We start from the raw sequence: 20,506 nt of genomic DNA, 5'->3' as shown, positions 1-20,506 counted from the left end.
ATCAAATCTGAAATTTGATGATCTTTCCTAGAGAATATCTGTCACCTCTTCCCCAATATGGTTTCCACTATGTTATCACCTAGATTGAACCTCAGGCTGAAGGAAGGCAATGCCAAGGTAGTCACAAACCATGCTTAGCCAAGTAGCTAGCCCTACTAGGCCAGGAGAGGGATCTCTCCGTAAGGATCTCAACCAAGATGACTAGATTAGGAAAATGATATTAGGCTAGGTATAGTAGCACAAGGTTTGATTTGATTAGAAGGAGTTTTGCTAGATCAAGAAGAGGCAAGTAGTTTAGGGCAAGGAAATTAGGTCAAAATTGCAGGGTGCTCGATGGAGCAAGGTAGGTACAATGATCAGAGCCTTAGGGTTTGATGGATGAGGTGAAAAGATAGGTGAGGATTTAGGAAGAGCATGTGAAACTTATGGATTCTTCCTAAACTGAGGAAAAAACAAACTGTGAAATGTCTACCCAAAATAAAGCATAGAGATTTGGATTTTGCCTCTCAGACTTGTATACATTTACATAAACGCAACGAAATGATGAAATGGAGTCAACAATACATTCGAACATATGAAAACATAAAAAAAATTGAACTGAACATCATACCACATGGATCCCAAAGTAATAGTTGCAACTTTTCATTAATCTCCTACTAAACTGATACAAAATGATGTTTCTTCAAAGCATAAGCATCCAGCTGAGTCCAACCCATACAAGACTGAGGAAAAGCATTATATAGACCCCAAACAACTCATCCTAACCTCAAAGGGTCCAATCCATGAGAAGATAAGTTGTTTCTAACAATATCTGAACTGCAAACAAGAAAATAGGGTGGTCAAAGTGATTCATCCCTAACCCAAACAAATTGATACATTACACCTCATGAACTTGTTTTACCTGATGAATCTACCCTAGTAAGCTCTAGAAGCATCATAATTACATTTAACTGATCAATTACAAAGATAAAAGCATGAATTTCCATGGTGAAATTAAAAATTGGGACAAAATAGTGAAAAACTGGACAATTTGTCAAATGCACAGCGACCCTGGTAAACACATAGCGACCCTGGTTAAACGCGCATTGTCCTCTTCAAGCTGACTTTTGACTTCCTTCTTGATGTCCAAATGTAGCCCAGGATAGCTCATTGGAAATTTTATCCTCTCTAGTTTCCATAACTTCCATTAGTTTACAAAATTGGCTTCATTTACCCCTCCAAAATTTCAATCTCCCAAGACTACTCAATCACGTAGCGACCAGGCTATAAAAGAGGCAAAAAGGTGATTTTTTGGTAGTTTTTAATCCTTTTGGTTGACCCATTTTGCTCCAAATTCTTAGAAAAAGTACTGGGTGCATGTCCTCATCATTTGGAATCCAAAAATTCTGACCATTTTCTCATTGGATTCCCCAAACAAAAGCACAACGTCCTAGGTGTTGCACGTTTGACCATTTCACTGTCAAGAGCACCCTCACACTGTCAAACGTGCAGCGACCTCTTTAGGGCTGCTTTTGGAGGCCTTACTGGTGTTTGAATTTGCTCCACGGTAGCTTTTTGGAAAGCCCTTCGAGTCTACTTTCTATATATATATTTATTTTTCACTTTGAAGGTCATTTACCTTGTCAAAATGCCTATTTCCTAAGACTGGTAAACGCACATCAACCTGGGTGCAAAAATTAAGTGTTCTCTTGCAAGAAACGTTTGGAGATCTTACTCAACTCCAAATTGAGTGCATGATAGCTCATTGGAAATATACTTTTGTCTTGTTAGCATTTGAATCATCAAGAAACTCATTTGGAGACTCCAGATAGAAGAAAAAGTGATTTTTCCAAAGTCGCTCCAGAAGTGCAGCAACTCTCTTGTAGAAACTGTATTTTTGACATTTCTCTAAAACCATGACACCTGTGTAAAAATTGAAGCAAATTTTCTTCCTTGGCATATGATGGACAAAAACCTCTCTCACTTTTGTCAAATTCATCTTTTCTTGGTCAGAAACACAATTTGTAGAAAAACCGACCCTTATGTGTGGCGAAAGACTTGTCCATTGGAATGGCTTCTTAAGAAATGATGTAGACCTAATGTTTATGAGTTGGAATGTCCTCATACTTTCTGAAATGACCTCACTTATGCCTCCTTTACTCATATATCTCTGATTCCATAGCCAACCCTAGCTCAATGGGAGAGGAAATTAGGGTTTAGTGTTTGCGAAAAATGATGATTTGGACACCCTTGGGAAAGACAACTCCCTTTGGCATTCACTTAACCCTTTGAAACTTTACCCTTTCATTTTATTATTTCCTTTGACACATTGAACTTTTGATGGTATAGCATCTTTGGATGATCGAGGTGGATATTGGTGGCCACCTGCCAAGTCCACTTGGACGCCCACCATTGTTTCTTTCAGCTTTTTAGTTTCTTTAATTGTAGCCCAGTTTACTACTTTTAGCAGTTGTTCGGGTCTTGAACTTCCAGAGCCATTTTGAGGCCCTAAACAACGTTTTTTTTGGAAAATTGGGAGCAACATGGGTCCATGGACTGATGTTTCTCTTCCCAAAGTTGTATTTCTCATATAAGTCTTTCTAACAAGATACTGTGCACGTCAAATGAAGATCATATGTCAAAGTTGCGACCGTGGGAAGTTGATGTACAAATTTACCCAAACGGGGCCCATAGTTTGGAATTTCATCTTCTAGGGTTAGGTTTTGGGATGTTAAGTGTTTTCCATTGTTTCTCAACAATAAATAGGCCTTCGAGCCTCATTGGAACACAGTTCAGAGGCATGTAGCTGCCACATCTCATCTGAAAGATAAGCTACCATCACCCTATCTGGTTTATATCCAATTCTATTTGTAAGCGTATTTCAGTATTTTACATTAATGAAATGGAGTATTATTTCCACTGCATCTCTGTGTTCATGGTTATCTCTGTAATTTGTTGCATTCCTGTTTAAATCCGGATCAGTGGTATCAGAGTGGTCTGCTTTTTCTTTGCTTTTCTTTGCATGTCCCCAACGAGGTCAGGATATAAGGAGTTAGGGCTTGAACTAGTCAAACCTTTGCAAGACCAACCTCACAAATCTCGATGGCCTCCCATGGCAGATGAAAAGAAAGACAAGGGGGTAGGAGATCCTATCAAAATCTTGCTTGAAGAAGCCCTTGAGTGACAAAGGAATGCAATGATGGACAACTTTGCCCAGATCCTTCAGCGGCTACCTAGGGGCTATTGAAAAGTGTGCAACAAGAAATGGTTGTTGAGAATGCAACAAGATGATGGAGCTTAGTGAAAAGAGTCACCTTCACTAAGTGGGCCCGCAGGAAAATTATGGCGCAAGTTCTATTTTTGGATCCCAGCAGGGATGATCACAGCAGGAGTGACAACAACAGGGATGATCACAGCAGGACTGACCACAGCAAGAGTGATCACAACAGGAGTGATCACAACAGGAGTGATCAAAGTCTATTTTTAGACTGCCTGTCAAAAATAGAAAAGTCAAATATTATTGTCTCATAATAATATTTGGACTATAAAATTGATCTTATTCTCTTGGAGCACTTCAGTTTGAGCTACAAATGTGGCACATGCAGCTGTCAGAATGAAATATGCTTTCTTTGTGGGTCAGTTGAGTTGTTGCATGCATGACTTCAGTTAGAACTCAATCAGTTGAGTTTGGTGGAGTTGATTGGAGAGTTAATGAAGTTGTGTTCAGTTTGACTTGGTTAAACTAGTTGTAATTAGTCTAACTGCAAATAGAATAATGATGAGTTGTTAAACTAATTATTAACTCATAATGCAACTATAGAATACATTAGTTAACTCAGTTGCATGTCAGTGCATGTTCAGTTCAGCATGGAGAGGTGTTAGAGGATCAGATTGCTATCAGTTGTGACTATAGTTGTGCATGATGATTTACACAATCAAAGGGATTGAGTATGCCAATGAATTGGCCAATACCAAGTATTATAGCCTCTCCTCACATCCTTCCTAGTGTGAGTGATTCTTTGGAGGTTAAATACAAGTTTGGTAAACCATTCTCATTCATTCTTAAGCAGGTATTGAGCTGTGGAGGCAGGCAAGCAGTGGAATAGATTTGGAGATCATATCTGAGCTGTATTGTGTGTAACAGGTGGAGTTGGTACTAGATTGCTTGTGATAAGCATTGTACTTTGTAATGTTACATGATTCAATCAATATAATATATATATATTTGGGGTTTTTAGCGAGATTCTTTCCCCGAGATACATACTGTGTTAATGAGTTTGATTGATGCTTCTATGTGTGCTTGTGAATGTTTCTGCTTCTGTAAATTGATGATCAACGTAGAGGAGCTTATGTATTGTGTATGTATTCTGCAATAGTACATGATCAGGATAATCTCCATTGAATATGTGTCATATTATTCAAAATTTCTACATGGTATCAGAGCTGCTTGATTTGTATAAAAAGTTCTACAGGATATCAAAGCGAGGATTGATCATCAGATCTATTATTCAAAAAGTGTTTACATTTTATTTCTTCAGGCAGAGTCTATAATCGGGCCAGGTAGCCTTTGGATTCATCCTTCCTTTGGAAGGTGAGATATCTGGTGAATTCCCATACAGTCGATCTTTGTACAAGAAATACTTTGTTCTCACGAATTTTAGATCAGAAGCGGTTGAGTTTTGAGCTGGTGGAATGGCGCTCAAGGATAAACTCAGAAACATTAGGTGTGAGAATGGAGATAGTATGCCCCAGTATCTCACGAAGTTCACCCAATGCCAGGATGAGCTGGGAAGTGTGGGGGTAACTGTTGAGGATGAGGATATGGTGAGTCTAGCACTCCTTGGCCTTCCTAAGAGTTGGCATAGCTACCAGGACTCGGTGAATGGAAGGGAGATATTGCCAGGATGGGAGAGACTGTGGTCAAATCTTGTGCAAGAGGAGATTAGACGGAGCACCATAGACGGTTATTCATCCATGCAGGATGAGGAGAACTGTGCCTTAGTGAGTAAGGCGAAGAAGGGGAAGGGGAAGGTTTCTCTTTCTGAATCCAATACTTCCAGTGATGGGAAGAAGGTTGACAAGTCGAAGGTGAGATGCTTTCATTGTCATGAGATTGGTTCACGAGTCAGGAACCTGTATGCTCTTGAGGTTCAAGATGCATGCAAAGCCTTGAGTAGTGAGGCAACTGATGGGGACTTGGTGGTTGAGAGGGAGCGTATATTAGCTCTCAACATGCAGAGCTAGAAGAAGTCTCAGACAATTGTGGAGGAGCCATGATTGGTGCAGCAGCTTCAGGAGGTTGTGGAGTAGCCACAACAAGGGAAGCTAAGAGGAGATCGAGTAGAGACATCTACTCGTGCAGAGACCTCCAGTATGGGGAAACTTCAAGCCAGGTGGGCTGAGGGATCACATGCAGCCATACCTCCAGGTAGGAGGTGGGGTGATGTGGATTGATCGTCCCAAGGAGGAGGGGCAGGATCCTTGAGGTACCCAACCTCTTGGATCAGACCTTGCTACGGGAGCCCCGATGTGGAGTAGCAGGAACTGACTGATTGGGTAGAGACAGATACGGATAGAGCAGCAGAGAGAGAGACAGTGCGAGGAATCCCAGGACAACGCATAACTAGCAGGCTACAGCAATGCGAGAGGCACAAGTGTTTTGCACAGTTCTAGGTGGTGTTAACACTCAGGTTGTTCCCTTTGACTCCCAAGGGAATACGGCCGAGGTAACCACTAACCAATCTTTGGGTCACAGGTTCTAGCCTACCTATGACCAGAGAGGGCTCTCTCTTTATGATTTAATTTTGTTTGTATAATATTTTAGGCTAGTTATGATGCTCAAGGTTTTGTTTTAAATTTTGCTGGATGATGATTTCAGTCAAAACAGATGTATGTTTACAGGGTGATCTAGGCCATTGGGCATGGAGTCAGTGATGTTTAATTGCTTGATATGTCTGTGTTGATACAACAGTGATGCTACAGAGCCAGATAAGTGTCCAAGGAACAATTTTTTAAATCTGTGAATGGATGTGATGGAATCAGGGCGTGAAAGGCAGCTAAGGATCTTTCAGTAAGCTGATATGGAGAACAGTGGGAATATTACTTAGGAGCACTGAAGAATTCCTGCATAACATTCATATATATAGAATTGATACAAACATGAGCAATTAAGAATTCATGTTCATGATTAATTCTGAAGAAAACATTTCAACAACAGAGATTGAATACAGGGTGTATACAAACATATCCTGTACTATTCTTTTTCTCTATTATTAGATTGGTGAAACATGCATATGATTCAAACAAACATAGGAATATAAAACATAGATTAAGAAGACTTATTGTTCCATTAGACAGCACAGGAATTCTGCAACAGCACGCAGAGCATCATTGAGACATCAAGCATCCAAGAAACACTGAGCTTTTCCAGCTTTTTGCATTAGATTATCTGAAAATATACAATACATTTGCCTTAGAGTGAAAATCACCAACCCCAAATACGCTGCCAGGGGAGGTATATATACAAAATTTACATCAGAAAATATCTAGCTGGTGAGTTAATGGCTCATTAATATTGTGCCAACTCCTGGAGCATTGCAGCTGAGAAAATAAATGCTGTAGTAACTTCTTAGTGTATTAGCTGTCCAAAATGGTCAGAGAATGTTGACTTTGTGACCGATGGAGTCGGCTGAAGCCGTGCTGCCCAAAATTTGCGCATTTCCTATGTTTTGGCCTGCTGTCGCTGTCCTCATGCTGAGTCACCCTTTTCAGCTGCCTTGTATGCTGTCCAGATTCTATTTTTTGCTTTTGGCTGAGTGGAAGCTGACTAGGATTGATCAACTGAGATTACTGAGGCAAAATTTGCAGCATTGCCTGCCACCAATCCTCTTTGGGTAGTTGGTGTCTTCAAATTTTTACCAAGGTTTCATCTACCTCTGTATATCTATAAAAAATTGGAGGAACCTCAAATAGGTGATTGATCTCATGTTCAATAAAAAATAGATTTTCAAGCTTGTCATAGAGGCCCTGCCCTGTTGGAGGCCCTGTTTCCTCAGAAGTACTGGCAGATGCAGTGATTTGATTTTCAATAAAATTTGTCATCTTGGTAGCATATTGCTCACGGGGGAGCAGTCTTCCTGTGCTGGTTAGTAGGCTGGGCAATCCCTTTCCTTGCAGTGCTCCCATTTTGAGCTTGTACTCATCCACCTCAGCCTGCATTTCATGACATTTTCTTTCTACAGTTTGTGCAAAATTTCTGAGGGTGAGCACTTTTTTAGTTGTAAGGACAGCATCTGTTCTGTTAATGATGTTCAGGGCTGCCAGCTCCTCCTTAGTCTGATTGTTGAGAAAATTTATCATTCTGTTGGCCTGCTCAGGCCTGTTCCCTAGTACTGTTCTGGCTTTCTGGATCTATATTTGTGCTTGGCCAATCAATTCCATTTGTTCATGCACTGTCTTGATTGACTTCCATTGTCTAGTAAGGGAGTGGTCAATCCGGGCCCACAAAATCCTCTTTATTTCTGCCAGAGTATTTTCAAGTTTGAGCTCCTTTTCTAAGGCCTTTATTTTGTCTTTGAGGGCCTTAATTTCTCTAGACTGCTCTGCTACAGTCATCTTGGATTTGTCATATTTGGCCTCTAGTTCTTCCAATTTTTCCTTGGCCTGCTTGATCTCGGTTGCCTGAAGCTCCATCTCTTTGATAGCCTTTGTCAAATCATCCATGTTTAAGCTGGAGTCAGGAGCTGTTGTTGTTGCTGCTGCTGCTTCCGTTGTTGTTGTAGTTGTTGCAGGGGTTACTGCTGCCTCTGTAGTGGTGGCAGTGGTTGAGGTAGTTTGAGGAGGTTGGGAGGTTGATTCTCCCTGTTTGTCTTGCAGTGCCTCTTCTAGCTCCTTCTCTAGATCAATGACTTTTTGATTCAGCTGCATTATTAGATCAAGCTGATCTTCAGACTCTTTTTCTTTTTGCAGTTCTGTTGTTTGGGGGTGCTCAGTGGGGAGCAGTTTCAGCCTTTTCTTCAATGCAGCAATATCATCTTCCTTCTTTTTCATGACGGCCCTCACACCCTTTGGGTCCTTAGGATCGTGTCCTAGGTCCACAATGTTATCCTCCAGTGTCTTAATCCTGTTGTCCTTGGCCGTGGAGGACATTCTCTCGAAATCTAACTGAATGTTGGTGTTCTTCAGCGATTCTTTCAATTCATGGGCCATTGTGGCCCTGTCTACCAAGGTGGCATAGACCATTTCCCCCGTTTGTTTGTGCAGCTCTATCTGGTCCATGGGGTGAATGTCTTTTGCCATGACTTCCAGCTTTGTTTTTACAAAATCTGGAGCTGAGTGAGGCTGCGGCACCTTGGGTTTGAAGTGGCTGAGGATTATCTTTTCCTCTTGTATATCATACACTGACATCAACCTCTCTTGCTTAGCTGGTGTTGCTTTGAGGAATTGCTTGTACACCTCTATTCTCAACAGCTCATTTTGTGCCTTTATCTCTTTGAAGGAAGCCTTGGTGCTTGAAGGCTTCTGGCTCTGCTGAGTGGAGGAGGACACCTCCATACCAAGCTGTAATCCCTGCTCTTGTTGAAAAGAGCTTGTAGCCGTTTGCTGACTGTCTCCTCCTTCTTTCCTTGGACTCTCAAGAAGTTCTTTGCTTATTTCTTCTATGACTGGGGAGTCAACCTTTTGCCTCTTGGCTTCAGGTAGCTGGGAGGATCCACTAGCAGGAGTGGACTCTTCTCTGTCCCGTTTTTTGCCCCTTTCCTCATGTGCAGGGGTCTGCAATGCAGGCACTGCTGGTGGTTCTGTTTGTGGTGGAGGGGTTTGCTCTTGTTGCTGCCCAATTGAGGAGGCAGGCTTTTCTTTTACTATCTCTTCTTCAGCACCCATTATTCCCTTGCCCTTGTCTGTGCCAGATGCTGCTGTAGATGGCGCCTGGGTGGCTGGTGTAGTTGTAGTTTTTGAGGTTCCTTCTCCAACTGGATGTGGCTGCTTGAAAATTACCTGCGGCACAGAATCTAAGTCAAGAGTTTTTTCCAAATCCTTGACATTTCTTTGCATTATTTCTTCTTGAGTTAGTTCCTCAACTAATGTGTCTTGTAACCATTCTTGCTGATTAGCATGCTGCTCAAATTGTGGAAATTTATAGTGCTCATAGCCTAGCAGCCTGTACTTGACTCTTCTAGCACTGATAAAGCCTTCAGGGTCATAAGGGACCCACCAGAAGCTTCTTGATAACTTGTATTTATCTCTGAGGATTTGCTCAGCCTCTTGCCATCCCTCTTTTTTGTTCATGATAAAGGGGCCCAGGTGGTGTTTGAACTTGAGGTGGGATTTCTTCTTGGCACTATGAAAGTGGGTGAGGTCAGAGTTAATAAGCTGCCTATAGTACTCCAAGGCGAACAATCTCATTGGTACATATCTTGGGAGCCTGTATGGACAGAGCTCACAGCCATAAATTCTGATGACTGTGTGATTTTGGTATAGGTACCAATCACCTATTTTATAATTTTTGGACAGTTGCAGAGTTTTCTGGATTTCCAATGACACTCTAGGAGGAGGGGATCTCATCAATAGGCAAGAGACCGGGTAGACAAATTGATCAATAAATTCACAATATGAATATGGTGAATCTTGGACTTGGTGGAAAACTGATGACCAGAAGATGACAGACCTTCTTTCTCCCCTAGAATCCAGCTTTTTGATAGGGCATTGAAAAGCCTCGAACTGATAATACATGAACAAGTGGTAGATATATGATGAATATTTGAATATACCCTCCCTGTCCACTTTGAAGAGTTGGTCATGTATCTTGTTGGCTATGAATTTAGCAAAGTTATACTTGTAAGCAAGAGGTTGGCCTAGGCTGTAAGCAGCTAATAACACCAGCACTGTCTCATCAACATGCTCACTGGTTTTATAGCCCAACACATAAGAAATCATGTCAACCAGAAGTTGGCCCACATCAGTAAAATGGACATGCAAGAAAGGAGGTGGCCCTGTGGGCTGGCGGTCAGCTCTCATAAATGTCTTGGTGATCTTCTGAATGTCAGCAGTGGAAAGCTTGGCACCTGTATCCAGTAGATAGTTCATGGAGAAGGGATACAGCAGCTGAGTTTTTTTGAATTTGAGCATCTGGTTGATGGATTCAGCATTGATGTGGAAGAGTATGCTCCTAGATGGAGACTTGACAGCTCTGTGATTTGGATCATAATTCTCAACACATAAGCAGATGATTTCTGGAAAAATGTTAACAGATGGGAGAAAGTAATGAGGCAGATTGGATTCCCATATCCCATATGTGTCATTGTTGCTCAAATAGTTATCCCTCAATTCCCGGAAGGTCTGTAAATGGTTCCTGTCACCCACAAGGTCTTGGATGAGGTAATCTCTGTCAGCAAGAGGCAGGGTCTCAAGTTCTTTGTTTGGTGGATTCATGGGTGTTATAGACATTTTTGTGCCTTACAGCATTGAGCATGAAATTTCCATAATCCAAGGGATCCAAAGTCCCTAAAAGAGTTGTTCTTGCCCCTAAAGGAACAAGGTCAACCAATGATAGCTTCTCCCAGAAGTTCTCCACCAAAAACCACTCAGAAACAGTCAATTCAGGATCAATTCAGAAGCTCTTCTAGCTGTCTGCGTTGCAATGCACCCCAATACACTAGCTAGGTGCATTGCAACACACCTAAATGCACTACCAGGGTGCGCTGAGAGAGAAATGCCAAATGGCAAGTCATTTCGCAAGGTGTACAGACACTGGAAGCTTCCAGAATCTTCCTCAATGACACTTGCCTCAATGAATTCGACTAGTGATGAGTAAGAGGCTCTCAACCTCCAAGTGGAAGCAAGAACTGACAGAGAGAAGCCACAAGTCAAAACATAAGCTGACTCATCCTCTCTACTTACATCTATATATGGATCTCTCACCAGAGGTCCAGGAGGCTGGAATTTTGTACTTTGCAGAGAATTGTTGTTGGTTTGAGATTGAGATTAGTACATTGGGTGATTTATGCTTTGTTGGAGGAGAGGAAGGGATTCCTTTGCTGGGAGGTAGATGCTGGATCAAGACTCACTTGGTTTTATCTCCTCTTGGACTTTCTTATCATATTAATAAAGCTATTTGAGTTTCTCCTATATGCTTGTATATCAATGATGTTTTGTTATATTTGCATATTTAGTTTATATCTGATCCTAAACTAGTTATGAATGTAAATCTATGTCTTTTGTGTAGTTTTCCTCTCTTGTGATCTTGCAGGAACTGAGTGAAGCTGGACCAGTGAAGGAGCAGGCAGCGGGAAACAAGAAAAAGAGGAGAGTGATTGGATCGACAAGCTAGCGAAAGACATAGGTTAGTTACATCCTTCTTCTCCATTTACATTTCATAAAGAAGAATACTCAGATAGTTTTCCTTGTTTGTTGCTAAGGCACTATCACACCTTAGAGTGGGATAGGGGCATTCCGAATTGGATACTTTTCCCAACAACAAATTGGCGACTCCGCTGGGGAACGTATCTTGTTAGTTTATTTGTGTTTCTATTGTTGTTCTTCTCATAAACTCTAGAGTGCCGAATCGAACTGCATTTGCCATTTTCAAATGCAAAGTAGAGATCTGCTACTCTAGTCCATTCGTTGGGCCTGTTTATGATCTGAACAACTGATCCACAAGTGCTCTAACAGCCCTTTGTGATAGATCTTAGTCCTCCTTTAAATCATCCCTCTAATTGTACCTAATTGATAGCTTTTATCCGGCCAAAAACTGTAGATTAAACTGCAAACCGTAACCCAGAACCCAGAAACAATTCTCGTTTCTGCTTCAGTGCAGACTCTGTGAAGAGGTTCTGCATTTCAACGCAGGTCCCGTGAAGGTTACCTGCGCTAAAGTTCAGTTTCTCTGTGCTGGGGGTGCGTTGATCAGCCTTTTCCTTGTGCAGCTGTGGTTCCCTGCTTCTTTTGCTCAGTTTTATCTCTGGTTTTTGCAGCCTGTTATCAGTGTGTGTACCTATCTGAAACCCCTTTTCTTTGCCTCAATTCCACCTCAGTTGTATAAAGAAACTGTATTTTTTCTTTGTGTATTTGTTACATCATTTGCAGTTTCCCATTACAAAAGTAAACTAGTCATACTGTCGCCCTTAGATCTAGACCTGTCGTAAGTGTCGTTTTGATCTTAGGAGTGAGTTTGTTTGCTGTTCACAGTTGATTACACTTTTACTTTTGTCTTTTGGTTTGAATTTATGCATTTCTGGTGTCGAAACAAGTAAATCATAAAGTTTCGTAATCGTCTTTTTGATTTCGAAAAGGAAACTTGTTTGTGTTCACTTGAAATCGAATTCAAATTTGTACAACAACTTTCTTTTTAGGCATCAATATTAACAAAGTGAAAACAAATACATGCATATGTGCATTTGCATTTTGACAGTTTGTATGTTGATTTAGGAAAAGTGCATTTACAGTGTGCTCTATGCTCTTTGAGAAAAGATTGTGTCTTTCTTTTCCCCTTGTAGCTAGGATTTTCATTGTTGAAAAGATATAAAAGCTTACTTATCATCTTTAGACTGCATTTAGGAATTGTATCATACATCTCGTGGTGATCCAAAAAGGCAAACTTCTAAGAAAGATCAACCTAAAATAAATTGAACGAACTTAACAACGCTTTGTAACTTAACGCACAACATAGAGGTCTAGGCTAGAGACGTGTTCCGGCGTCGTAAAACCTGGTCACTGGTCGCCTCACTGATGGTTGGGTGATTCCTCCTGAGAGACGATAAGTGCCAGTACGGATTGTGCTCCCACATACCGTCGAGTATATATTGGGAGACCCCTATAGGTATAAAACCTTTATCCATAGGAAGCTGTGTCAACCGCCCTACTGATCGCAATGCACTGAACACAGCATTCGGGAAGATTGACCGCCCGTACCTTAAAAAGTATTCTGCGGTTTTGCGAAAAGTTTGGCACACCCTCTACCTAGAACTCCAGAGCAGTTCCTTTTGGTCTTTTTCAGACTCTAACAGAAAAAGTCCATCCGAGCATTTGTCACTTCGGGCTCGTTAAAACATCGAAGGCGACTAGAGTCATCTTTTGCTTTTTCTCGACTCTTTAAAATTGAAAAAGTAAGTTGTGTCCAAGCGTCGTTAAAATTTATTTTAAACGGAATAATCATACCCTTTTTCCTGCGTTGATCTTTAGGTTGAGAAAATGGAGCCTACCAACCAAGGAATTCCCCTTGGTGGAAATCCTAGTCCCTTCTCCTCTTGGGGAGATGTTGGTGCGCCCCATATGGCCACATTGTCGCTTCTAGGACTGACAATTGGCTTGCTGGTCTGGCTCTTCTCAACCAATGTCGTTCAGAACACCACTATTTCTGAACAGTCAAATCAGCAGTTAGACGAGTCCAGAATTTCCCACCAACCTTCTACTTCCTATAATTCTTCCTCTCTTCCTTCCTCTTCGTCTGACAGGACTGGTAAAACTAAAAACCAAGCTCCCAAGGAGAAGAAGGAAAAGAAGAAGAAAGAGAAAAAGAAGAAGGAGCCAAAGGCAAATAAGGGAAAACAAGTGTCGTCTGATGAAAATCCACACACAGCACTGACCAGGCCTAAATCGCCATGTGTCATCTGCAAGGGAGACCACTTTCACAGAGATTGTCCTTGCATCCCTCAGATACTAAGGGACTGGTCTCCCCGTTCGCACAATCCGGTGTCATCAACCTCTGATAGCCATGTTGAAAGTACACCGTCAACTAGCGAAAGTGAAGTTCTAGGACAAAAAGGGAGAACTAGACCTCCCTGTAGACTGTGCGAAGGCAACCATGCCCTCCACCGTTGTCCCTTCTTAGACGAGGCTAAAAGAGTCTTGGAAGATCATCCGGTTTCACCGTTACGACTTCCTCCTGGATATAAAAAACTCTTGCCGAGTCCTTCGTTAGTTGAGAATCCAGCTGGCCCGCTCAAGTGGTCAGCTGAAGCATCTATCATTGAGGATAAACCTACTGAATCCATACCAGACGAAAGTCAAAAGGTCGAGGCGGCAGTTGACCCGGTCTTGCCTTCAGAGGTATTATCTTCGAATGATACAGTCACTGAAGAGGATAAGGATGACACCATCCAGATTCTTTTCATCAACACAGACTCCAACGAACACGGGGGCAATCCACCCATTCCTTTATCGCAGGAAGGAACTTCGTCAGAGCAATATCCGGCTGTCTACTCGGTCCCACCACCAAGCAACCTGGTTGTATCCTTCGACTGGAACCAACTAGGCAGACCCCGGTTGCCAGCAAGCATACCATTCCGAATTATCGTCCAAATATACAGAATGGTCATGGCTGGCACCATCATTGATGAGGGGGCATCTGTGAGTATCCTTTCCTCTATTTCTTGGAAAGCGCTTGGTTCGCCATCGCTTTTGCCTGAAATGAGAAATCTGACAGGCTTCGATAAAGGAACCAGTTGACCTTTAGGGATCCTCCCCAATGTGCCTATCACATTGAAAGGGAAGACCGTTCAAATGAACGTGATGGTCGTTCAAGGACCCTTGGATTATAACCTACTCCTTGGACGAGACTATATATATTGCATGGGAGCCATCGTCTCCTCACTCTTTAGAGTAATGTGTTTTCCGCACGAAGGAAGAGTGGTCAAGCTCGTGGACCAACTTTCATTTCCCGGATCACGCATCGCAAATAGTCATATACCATCCCTAAATGGTCTCTTCACGCAAGAAATGTCTCAACCCACGGTCCGTCCTCCCGATGAGCGCGAGTAATTCGGAGGGATATGACTGGAACCCAGGGGGCATGCGTCCTGGTCTGCTTCGGTAGGAAAACTTTGGGTATAGGGTAGGTTTCCGCGGGAGAATATGACTAGTCTGTACCCCACCCATGTTGGAAGAGGGTTATTCTAGAATAAGATTCTTTTGTCAAAGTTATGTAAGCTGGGTCGGCGCCGCTTACCTTTGTTTATCTCGGTAGACATCGCCGAAGAAGTGTTTTGTTTGCTGCGCAAATGAGACAATCTTTGGATAACCTGAAAGAGGTAGGCCTTTCCTGGTAGAACAAATGTTTTATCTACAAATTGAGGGGTAACCTTGAAATCGTACTTTATGCCTGGGGGCATGCAAACCTTTTTGAGTGCAAGCAAGGGGCGACTATTTATTTTTTTTAAATTTTTAGGTCCTCCCTTTAAACTCGTAGGTCTAACCCTTTAAACTCGTAGGATTAGTCGTTTCCGAACTTGCATAAAGAAAGGATTCCAGGAGCAAAGCTTTGTAAGGCGCAAGCTCCATAAAAAATGGAATCTTACATGAGACATTCTTATCATATGACTGGATTAATCGAGCAGTTTTAGCACATAGTTCATGCTCGTTAAAAAATAAACATAAGATCGAGCAAGTGTTTCAACCCGCGTTTAAGCTCGTTAAAAAATGAACTATCCTCCGGTAAATAACCACCGTGAATGTAAATTTATCAACCATTAAAGCCTTGGTCGTGTTTGCACCGTCACCTCCACTTTTCCATTGGCCGATCATTCACCTCCATTTGATTGTTTACCCATTTTGAGGAACAGTTGCGAAGAGTGATTTCACTAGCCATCCTTGTGACACTGCCGTGATTGGAAAATTCCAACCCTTGCCTGGAATCAGCTGCTACCCATTTTATCACTCGTTCCTCAAAAGACGAGTCTTCTTTAAGATCTTTTCATCTGACTCGTAAAATATGAAAAGATTGCCTAGTTTTGGCCTTCCAGCTCGTTAAAACGACCGGAAGTGCTATCCCCCCTCCTCTAGATTTTAATCTTTTTGGACCTGAGGGATTATTGCACAAAAAGATCGAGCACTTGTTTTGTTCGACTCGTTAAAACTATCGAAAATTCATCCCTTCTGTATTGTTTTATACTTTTTCGGACTTAAGGGATTAGATGATGAAAAAGGAACTTTGGAGTTATCTTTACGTACCTTTTCAGACTCTCTAAAAATGAAAAGGACCGAGTTATCTTTGTCGTTAAACTCGTTAAAAACATTAATAGCGACAAACTTGTCTTTAGACGAGAACGAGTTTCACTATCGCTAGGCTCGTTAAAACATAGCGATGGGTTTGCCCGAAGGGCAAATTATAGAACAAGCATATGTTATCCTCCTCAAGCTTGACAAAAATAAAGAGGTACTGGTCAGAAATGACTGGGGAAAAATTGGGAAGAAACTCAAAGAACTTTTATTGGTAGCAAGTCGCTCTTGAACATGACACTTCCACTTCGTGCCTGAGTCGGGTTGGGTTGTTTCATTCACCGGTCACATCACCATGGTCTCGCCATACCATCCATCTTTGGGGTAAATGCTACCAATCCATCACATAAGTGTCGCCGATATGTTCAAGAGAAGTCATCCAGAGAAGTCAACCGTGTCCCATCCACTACCATACATTATCCTTCATTCTTTCATGACCGCCACCCTGATATATCATCAGATCGCTTTCACCTCCATAAAAATCGTTTGCTCCGTTTCGTGTCACTGATGCGGGATACATTAAGGCCCTCCTTTGACGGATCGCTTCTTGTCAACATCAGCTCATTATCCAAGAAGTTGATCTAGGAACACCCCCTTCAGTACTTTGAAGCTTGCATGCCTCAATGGCAAGTTTCTCACTTCCGGCGACAGGTATACCTCAATGACCTTCGACCGAAAGATTTTGCGTGGTGTTTGACGCCAAGTCCTTTATTCATGCCACGTGAATTGCACTGCAGTACCTTGAGGGTCATTATCATTATCGGTGATTCCTCTCGCGCTTGTTAACAGTTTACATCATTGACTGGTAATCAAGCGATGTCTTTCCATGTTTGACTTCAGAGCATTTCTCACATGGATCGACTTTTACTTAGAGTGAAGATCGGATGAGATTGAAGACCCCGGATCTAGTTTCATCCATCTGGGCTGTGATATATATTCAGAAAAAATAAAAACATTGACATGTACAGCGTTATAGCACAGATAATCATCCTACCAAAAGGATGATGATTTCTTCAAAATCATCAGTATACCATCAGACGATTGTCTGTTCTATGTACATAAAAATGAATTTATAAAGCTGAGCATGGGAATGCCCGCCTCAGCTAGATCATGAAAACAGTATGAAAAATAATGTATTGTATTGTATCTTATTACAGGTCTCCTCCCAACATTGGAAGAACTTCGGATCCTCCTAATAAAGCATTTCACCTGATAAACGACCTCATACTTTAGGGGGCAACTGTTATAGACATTTTTGTGCCTTACAACATTGAGCATGAAATGTCCATAATCCAAGGGATCCAAAGTCCCTAAAAGAGTTGTTCCTGCCCCTAAAGGAACAAGGTCAACCAATGACAACTTCTCCCAGAAGTTCTCCACCAAAAACCACTCAGAAACAGTCAATTCATGATCAATTTAGAAGCTCTTCTAGCTGCCTGCGTTGCAATGCACCCCAGTACACTAGCTAAGTGTGTTGCAACGCACCTAAATGCACTACCATGGTGTGCTGAGCGAGAAATGCCAAATGGCAATGTCATTCCGCAAGGTGTACAGACACTGGAAGCTTCCAGAATCTTCCTCAATGACACTTGCCTCAATGAATTTGACTAGTGATGAGTAAGAGGCTCTCAACCTCCAAGTGGAAGCAAGAACTGACAGAGAGAAGCCAAAAGTCAAAACATAAGCTGACTCATCCTCTCTGCTTACATCTATATATGGATCTCTCACCCAGAGGTCCAGGAGGCTGGAATTTTGTACTTTGCAAAGAATTGCTATTGGTTTGAGATTGAGATTAGTACATTGGGTGATTTATGCTTTGTTGGAGGAGAGGAAGGGATTCCTTTGCTGGGAGGTAGATGCTGGATCGGGACTCACTTGGTTGTATCTCCTCTTGGACTTTCTTATCATATCAATAAAGCTATTTGAATTTCTCCTATATGCTTGTATATCAATGATGTTTTGTTATATTTGTATATTTAGTTTATATCTGATCCTAAACTAGTTATGAATGTAAATCTATGTCTTTTGTGTAGTTTTCCTCTCTTGTGATCTTGCAGGAACTGAGTGAAGCTGGACCAGTGAAGGAGCAGGCAGCGGGAAACAAGCAAAAGAGGAGAGTGATTGGATCGACAAGCTAGCGAAAGACACAGGTTAGTTACATCCTTCTTCTCCATTTACATTTCATAAAGAAGAATACTCAGATAGTTTTCCTTGTTTGTTGCTAAGGCACTATCACACCTTAGAGTGGGATAGGGGCATTCCGAATTGGATACTTTTCCCAACAACAATGGGGGCAACACTGAGAGCTGTGGGTGCAGCCATTGTATAGCCTTTGGGTGCTGTCTTTAGAATGTAGTTTCTGAATGTAACAATGTGAGTGTAATAGCTTGTAAATCTTTTAAGAAGTCAGGTGGCAGACTGAATGTAGGTGATGCCAGGTATATCTTCAAAGAGGAGTAGGTAGATTAAGCAGACTTGCCTCTGTTCTACTCTGGTAAATTCACAAGGATTGTGAATAATGAGGATAAATTGCAGATGGGGGGGTAGGACTATAACCTGGTAAAATTCAGTTCTTCAATTATATACTTGGCAAAAGGGAACAATGCCGGGCAGTTGGAGGGTCAATTGCAAATTAAGGCCAAGAATGGTTTTTCAACAGTGAATTTTGAACAAGGGGACAATGTGGATTGTTGTGGGCCAGCATTAATTGAATGACAGTCTTTAATTTAGGATTTACCAGGTATTTAGTGGAGAATTTTGCAGAAAAATGGCAAGAACACGGGCAAATGGGTAAATTTCGGCAAATACCTGGATAATTAACACCGAGATGCTGTCGGGTTGAAAAATGGACGAAGAACGTAGCTGAATTGGTGGTTGGCGGCATCTCAAGCTTCGAATTCGCAGCGTGGAGGCAATTTTTTGGAGCGAACGAGTCAAACGGCTCTCTTTCTTTCCAGCGAAAATGACAAAAACAGTTGATTTTTGCGTTTATAACGGCAAATTTGGCAAATATGGGTTTTGGCGCTTTTGCGCGATGACGTCAGCATGACGTCATCGGCGGGCCCGGGTATGGATGATGACGTGGGTGCTGAGCTTGATGCCAGAGTGGAGGGACACGGTGGAGGGGCGCGGGGGCCACAAGATGGCGTGGAGGGCGAGGTGGCGAGGTGGCAGGGGCCTTGGGCCTGACGTCATCATGACGCGGGAGTGACATGACAGGGGAGGCGGATTGCGGGAGAGCGGTTTATGGTTTCCCCGCACCGCTATTGGGGAAAGGCGGTAATGGGGAGAGGGGCTCCGAACAACCCCGGTGGCCGCCACGCGTCCAGCGTACGGGAGCAAAACCACCCGCTCCCCGGACGCTAAAGCGCGGCAAGTCCACAGCGGAGAATGACCGCCCACCTTTGGATCGGGGGCAGGGGAAGATCGGCGGCTGGCGGGCGCCTCGACCCAGCGTTTAAGTTTGGGTGGGGACCACCAGACAATAAAATAATCATTTACATATTGTGGGTTTAGAACTTTGGGTTAGGGGGTTTTAATGCATATGGGTTAATATGTCGGGGTTTGATCAAACATTTAACCTTAGGTTTGAGCGCGGGGAGGGGGTTTTCATAGGTTTTTTCGGAAAAAGGGTAGGAGAGGGTTTAGTGTAGGCTATTAATCTAACCATGGGTTAGAGTAATTCCCAAGTAAGGGTTGACTATAGTCCCTGATGGACTAATGTCTCCCATATAAGTGCTAATCAGCTATAGTGCTAAAGGGAGGGGATATTTATACATTTTCTGGGTTTTTTGCATAGAATGCTATAATAGTAGAGGGAAGGGTAGCACTTAGGGATTTATATAGTAAAATTAGAAATTAATATGAATTGGGGATGTGAGAGAGGGGTAAAGAGCTAAGTTTAATGAGTAAACTTAGTTTCAGAAGCAGATAGGAATGAAGAATGATTTTACACAGGAAATGTGGCTTCTTTTCGGAGGGAGATGCCACCACTTGACATGAAATTTACAAATGAGAAATGTAAGGAGGACTGTTTAGGCAGATCCTACAGTGCTCAAGGGGATGTTAGTAAGAAACTTTTGAAGGGGATGAGGGAAGTTAGTGATGGTTTGGTAGTTTGCCAAATAGGCCATTGCTCTTGCCTTTCTCCTACTAGTGACATCATATGTGATTTTTCTCATGTCATATGCTTAGATCTTGTATTCTACAACCTTCAACTGGCTACCCTGCCTAATATGCCTAACATTCTTTCTTCCTTTGGATGGGTGCACTTAGCCTTGCAAACACTGATAATTCTCTTTTCTTTTTGCTGTCCTCCTATCTAAGTCTGCCCTTATAACTTCCAAGGGCCCAGATTAAGCAGTTGGGCTCCTTCCTTTCTCTATCCACCTAGTCATCTGTCAAGCTTGAACTGTTTGAGCAGGTACTTCCTTTCTAGTCTACAACATGCAATTTAAAACATGGTGAGGCCCAGCTTGAGCTGTTGGACCACCCATCAAAGTAGCAATGGCATTTTGGATTAGCCACTTTCATG

Source organism: Pinus tabuliformis, chromosome X (assembly GCF_031772625.1).
Source record: "Pinus tabuliformis cultivar Carrire ecotype Pingquan chromosome X, CPIR1, whole genome shotgun sequence".
In the NCBI taxonomy this organism is placed as follows: Eukaryota; Viridiplantae; Streptophyta; class Pinopsida; order Pinales; family Pinaceae; genus Pinus; species Pinus tabuliformis.
This window is presented reverse-complemented; position numbering follows the sequence as displayed.